We start from the raw sequence: 6,000 nt of genomic DNA, 5'->3' as shown, positions 1-6,000 counted from the left end.
CGGGGCCACCCTGGCCGCGGCGCGGGCGGAGGACCGCCGGGGGCCCGCGCCGGGCGCCCGCAGCGGGGAGGGGGCGCGGCGCCGCGGGGGTCAGCCCGCGTGCCCTTGAAGGGGGCGGGAGTCGCGCTCGGCTGCTGGTACCGCGCACTCTGCGCTCTCGGCCCGCGCCGCGCACCCCTGGCCTCGCGGGGACGGGCGGGGGCCGGCGGGACCAGATACCCGGACCCGGCCGATCCCGGCCCCAGGGTGCGCTGGGTGGGGCCCGAAGCGGGCGGAGGACGGGACGTACTCGGGGAGAGGGCGAGCGCCCTGGCTGGGGCGGCTTCCCTCCGGGCCCACGAAAGCTCCGGGCTGAGGCGCGCGGGCTCGGACTCCCGCTCCCCTTCCCCGGCCGCCGGGTGCCGTGACCGCCGCTCCCAAGCACTTTGCCCGGGCCGCCGGCGTCTTCCTGGCGCGCCCTAGCGCCGGCCGGCGCCTCCAGCCCGCGGTCGCCCGGCTAGTGGCGTTCCCAGCCCACCCTGCTTTGGCTCCGGGCCTGCCTCGCAGGGCCACCGCCCCTGCCCTCGCCACCCCTCTCCAGAATTCAGCAGAAAGAGGGCTTGTGCGTCAGGGGAAGCCTTGCAGGGTCATTCTTCACTTAACTGCTCACCGTTTGTTTAGGACGTTTCCCCTCCTGGCACAGCTGAGCAGGGCCTCACCCTGTCAACCAGCCTTCCTCCTTCCCTTCTGGGGGACTCTGTCACATCGCAGCTTCCCCGCACCGAGTCATGGCCCCTCCTGGGCTCCTGAGGGACTTGTGGGCGGTGCCGGAGCCCTCCCTGGCCCTGGAGTGGGCTGTCTGGCCCCAGGGGGGAGCATATTCCACAGATTGGCACCTTAACTCCTGTGTGCAGGAGGTGAGAAGGGGAGGACCCAGGGGCGGCAGCTTGCCGCTGCTCTGCCTCTCCTAGTGAGGGGCTTCCCACCAGGTGGCCATGCCCACTGAGGGGTCTCCTCCCCCCTGCCCACTTGTTTGCTTGCTTAAACAGGGTGACTGGGGGCTCACCCTGCCTTTCAGGCAGTGCAGCCAAGTTTGCAAAGAGCCTGCTGGGGTGAGGGGAGTGGGGGTGAGGTGGCCACACATGGGCGGAGTTGCTTGGACAATAGTTGACTGTTGCGTGCTGGGAATTCCAGGGAATTAGGCCCATTTCCCGGAAGGGAACACAGAGGCCTAGCACAGGCACTGGAACCCATGGCTGTTTTCTACTCAGGAAGCTGGCTCCTTGGTAAGCTGGTCACTGGCTTCCTCAGCGAGTGGTGCTTGGGGCGTGGCCCTTTGTGGCACCGATGGGGCCAGTGGACAGCTGAACGTGCGTCAGCAGGCTTATTTCTGGGACTTCACCAGCCCCCTGATGGGGTCCCCTGTCCCCCTTCCGCACGCATTCTGGCTCTCCCTGGTAGTGTCAGGGCTCGGAGGCGGGGGGAGGCGAGGAGGCCAGGGAAGGTGCCCCCAGACTGGCGGGCACCCAGCTCACTCCACTTGGACCTTGGTCCCAGTCGCCTGCCCACCACCTTTCCTCCCTCGTGCTTGCCCCTGTCACTCCAGGGCAGGGCGTGGCGCGGTGGGCTTGGCCCCAGGGCCTCTAGGAAGGCCCCCAAAGTCCCGCAGAGCAGAGACTGCAGCCTGTCCTTCAGCGAGGCCAGGGGCTCCCACCTCCAGAGCATGTCCTGAGCCTTCCCGAGCTGCCAGCTCCTCTCTGTGTCCCTGGTCCAAGCCACTGTCCCTTCCGGCTGGTCCCCTCTAGAGCCTCCTAACCAGTTCTCACCGACCACGCTCCGCTCAGCAGCCAGGGTCACCTTTGAAAACACAAAGTGGACCCGGACCCCCACGGCTTGGACGGACCGCAAAGTCCCTTTTCTGTTCCACCCTCATCTCCACCCCGACCTCCTTGTTCACACTCTGGCTTCCCTGATGCTTCTGGAACCCCCCAGGCTCCATCCTGCCCTGAGCATGGGCCGTGACCCCTGCCAGACCCAAGCTTTCCTCGGCTCACAGCTGCCTGCCTCCTTCCTGCCGGTTAGGTCTCAGCTCCTGGCTCCAGCGTAGCCCCACCCCTGCCACTCTCAGGCCCATTTTAATGCTTTATTTTCTTGGCGGTGCTTCCCTGGAATGTTATCATCAGCTGACTTGTGTCCGTGGGTTCCCACCTTGGGTGTGACTCCCGTGACCACCCACTGTGGGCGCTAGAGAGAGGGTTGTGGTCTCAGTGTCTGAGGGCTGGGGGTCCCTGGGTCACCCTGGCCTTTGGACGTGATGACAGCCTCAGCCCGGGCCTCGTGTCTCTCCTGAAGTACTGGCCGCCTGGCCCCCTACCCTCCACTGCGGCCTCTCTGCAGCCCTCAGCCTGAGCCCGTGGCCGTGGCCCACAGGGATGTAGGGCCAGCAGGTCCCCCAGGTGGCAGTTTGTGGATGGGGGCGCCGGTGTGCTGGGCGCTGTCACACTGAGTTTTCAATCTGCTGCAGCGGACTCAGTGCTTGTCAGGCCTGCCGTCTTCACTTTGCCCGTCCACCACCCCCCTCAGCAGCGTTCTCGTTGCCACCCGGGCTTTGGTCGGGCAGCTCTCTGGCATCGGGGCGGGTAGTTGAGCCTGCTTGCGGGGGTGGGGGGAGATGCCTGCCTCTCGGGCTCAGGGACCCCAGCTGCCAGATTCTCCTGGGCATTCAGAGGGCTAGTCCAAGAGAGGGCTCAAGAGTCAGGTGGCTCCGCCTCTGCTGCTTGTTTGTGGCCTGACCTTGGCCAAGCTACCCCGTCCCTCTGCCTCAGTGTCCCCACTTGTGGAATGGGCTGTGGCGTCAGCGACCTCATAGAGGGCTCGTTACGAGGACTGAAGAGGCGGTGCACGTGGAACGAGTAGGTCACAGTGCCCGGCACATAATAGGTGCCCAGTAAAGTGTGGCTTATAATTAGCACCATCCAAGGGGAGCAGTTGGCCTGCCTTCGCCAAGGAAATGCTTCTGAGACACGCACCCTCATCCAGTAAGCTGGGGGGCTGGGAGCCTGGGCCGGAGGGACTGGAGCGAGGGAGGGAGGAGAGGGCCTCAGCATCCCAGGCCTTTTCCCTTCCGTGTAGGCCCAGCCCTTCCTCAGTCCCACACAGAGGGGTGGGTTTCCTAGAGCTGGTGAGCCCATCTTCTCTCCAGGCCAGACAGTGTGACCACTCTGGCACCTGACTGGCCCAGGTCCGCCTAGCCCATCTAGGCTTCTGTGGGCCCAGGGACCAGGAGGGAGAGAGAGCCATGATTCCTGAAGGTCTGTGCCTTCTTAGTTTGCTCCCCCCACGTTGGCAAGTGTGGGTTTGGGGCCTCCCAGGGAGCCTGATCATATTTAATCCTTTTTGCTGAGAGGAGGGAGGTAAAGTGGTTATAGCACACTTGGCCCGGTGGCTTGGCCTGTGGGATAGTCACCGCATTCTAAATTGATTTATCATTTCACCAATTCATTCAATCACCCACCCACTTGTTAATCCACCCACCCATGTATCCACCCTCCCACCAGAACATCTACCCATCCAACCACAAAACCAACCAGTACACCCACCATACACTGGCCAGCCATCCTACCCATTCATCATCCATCCACCCACCCACCCATCCATTTATTTAATCTGTCCAGTCCTTCCTTCCTTCCATCCATCCTTCCCTCCATCCATCCATCCATTGACCCATCGTCCATCCATCCACCCATCCATTTATTTATCTGTCCATCCATCCATCCACCCGTCCATTTATTTATCGGTCCATCCATCCATCCTTCCTTCCTTCCATCCATCCATCCACCCATCCATTTATTTATCGGTCCATCCATCCATCCTTCCTTCCTTCCATCCATCCATCCATTTATTTATCTGTCCATCTATCCATCCATCCATCCATCCACCCATCCATTTATTTATCGGTCCATCCATCCATCCACCCATCCATTTATTTATCGGTCCATCTATCCATCCATCCTTCCTTCCTTCCATCCATCCATCCATCCATCCATCCATTTGTTTATCTGTCCAGTCCATCCATCCATCCATCGGTCCATTCATCTGTCTGTCCATCCGTCCGTCATCCATTTGTCTATCCGTCCATCCACTCACCCACCCAGCATAGATTTCTTGCATGTCTTCTCTGAGCGAGTATTGAACACAGTACACGGTGTCTGACTTTCTGGGGTTTTTGCAGGTAAAACTTTTGAGACTTCCTGCCTTACCTCTTTGGCTCTGTCCTTATTTCCCTCTTCCTGTTCTTATTCTCACTCACTCTTTCCCCATGTCTATCCCTTTGTCTGTCTCCAAGTCTGTCAGGCTGTCTTCCCCGAGTCCTTGCTTCTCTCTCTCTGTCTGTCTGGCTGTCCCTCTCTTTTCCTCTATTGTCCCCGTCCCCTCCCTCCTGGCCTCTCTTTCCTCCTTTTCCCCGTCAGTGCTCTGGGCCCCCAGCCTCCTCCATCCTCACTCTTTCCGGGCCCCAGTCCCTTCGGGTAAAAGCCTCCCCTGTCCTCCGCCCCCACCTGCCTGCCTGCCCGCCCATGGTGCTCAGGACTGACGTTTTGTTTGATGAGATGCCGGTGAGGTGGTGTCTGGGTTTTGTTAAATGTCATAAATGAATTATTAATCCTCTCTTGGGCAGGAGAACTGCCCCCCCCCAGCAATGTCAGTGGAGACCTGTGGTGTGGGGGGCACTCCAAGAGCTGATGGGAACCTTAGTCTTGGTGACCCCTCCTTGGCCAGCCCTAGGGCGGCCCTGAGAACCCCTGGCCCAGCAGTGGCCAAACGGGAGACCCCCTCCCCCTCCCCCCCGCCATCCACTCCTTCAGCCCCGGCCATCCTAACCCTCCTGAGGCCCTGGGCCCTGCCTGCCGCTGCCAGGCACTTAACCTGCGTCTCACAGTTTCTAATTCATCACCCCGTGAGAAAGACAGTCCTCAGCCCATTTATCTTTAAATATTTATTTGTTTGTTTATCTTTGGCCGCGTCGCTCAGCCTGTGGGATCTTAGTTGCCCCGCCAGGAATCAAACCTGCGCCCTCAGCAGTGAAAGCACGGAGTCCTAACCACTGGACCGCCAGGGAATTCCCAGTACTTGGCCCATTTTAAGAATGAGGAAGTGGGCTCAGTGGAGGAGGGATTGGTGACCACCCCGCCAGGAAGGGGTGGTGGTTCGAAGCCTGCGCTCCCCCGTCCCTCCTCCTGGCCACCAGGTGGTCTTGTTTCCTGCTTGGGGGAACGGAAGGAGACCCTCTCCACAGGCTTCGGAGAGGATGGTGGACGTCGAGCTGGGTCCCCATCGCTGACAGATTTGCTCACCTTTCCGGACTCGGGTGATGGAGCTCTTGACCCGGTTCCTGGCTCCACCTCCCCACATCTGTCAGCCACCCCGACTCAGACGACCTACCTCTTCCTTCCACAGTCATAAGTTTTTCTTTCGCTCTGATCACCTTGTGTGTGCTAAGTTCCCTGTCCCCAGAGGACAGGGGCAGGGGGCGGGCAGAGCATGGGGACTTGCGGTGGACTAGCCCTGACCCTCCCACCCTGCGGGACCACAGGTGATCTTTCAGACCAGGGGCCGGCCTGAGTCACCTCAGTGTCCCCTGGGCGCGCCTGAGCTTGGCACATGGGCTATGCTGTTTAAATGCTTGTGAAGTAAACGTGGGGAAGGTCTGCATTCTGGGAGGGTCCTATACCTGGAGGGAGGGGCAGGCGCGGGGACCACACCTGGTGGTGGAAGCCACCTGCCGGAGCTCCATCCTGGCTCTACCACCTGCCGGCTGTGAGACTCAGAAGTGGGCAAGCGATGAGATCCTCGGAGCCTGTTTCCTTGTCTGCAGATGGGGGTGATAATAGTACCGTCTCCCAGGGTTGCTGTGTGGAGTAGATGAATTCATATAAATGAACGTATGCTACCTGCTTCGAGCTTGGTGCAGGTGGTAGGTCCTTCCACTGTTATAAGGTGTTTCGCTAAGAAGGGTCCACCCCC

General features: G+C 60.6%; 1 protein-coding gene across 1 annotated transcript in view; it reads left to right on the top strand.

Moving 5' to 3' along the window:
* The window catches only part of CHD5 (chromodomain helicase DNA binding protein 5), a 62,356-nt gene that overhangs the window by 341 nt on the left and 56,015 nt on the right, over positions 1-6,000 (top strand). The gene's annotated exons all lie outside the window — the stretch shown is intronic.

This window comes from Physeter macrocephalus, chromosome 3, assembly GCF_002837175.3.
Source record: "Physeter macrocephalus isolate SW-GA chromosome 3, ASM283717v5, whole genome shotgun sequence".
Lineage (NCBI taxonomy): Eukaryota > Metazoa > Chordata > Mammalia > Artiodactyla > Physeteridae > Physeter > Physeter macrocephalus.
The sequence above is the reverse complement of the archived record's forward strand: the minus strand, read 5'-3'. Positions and strand labels throughout refer to the sequence as shown.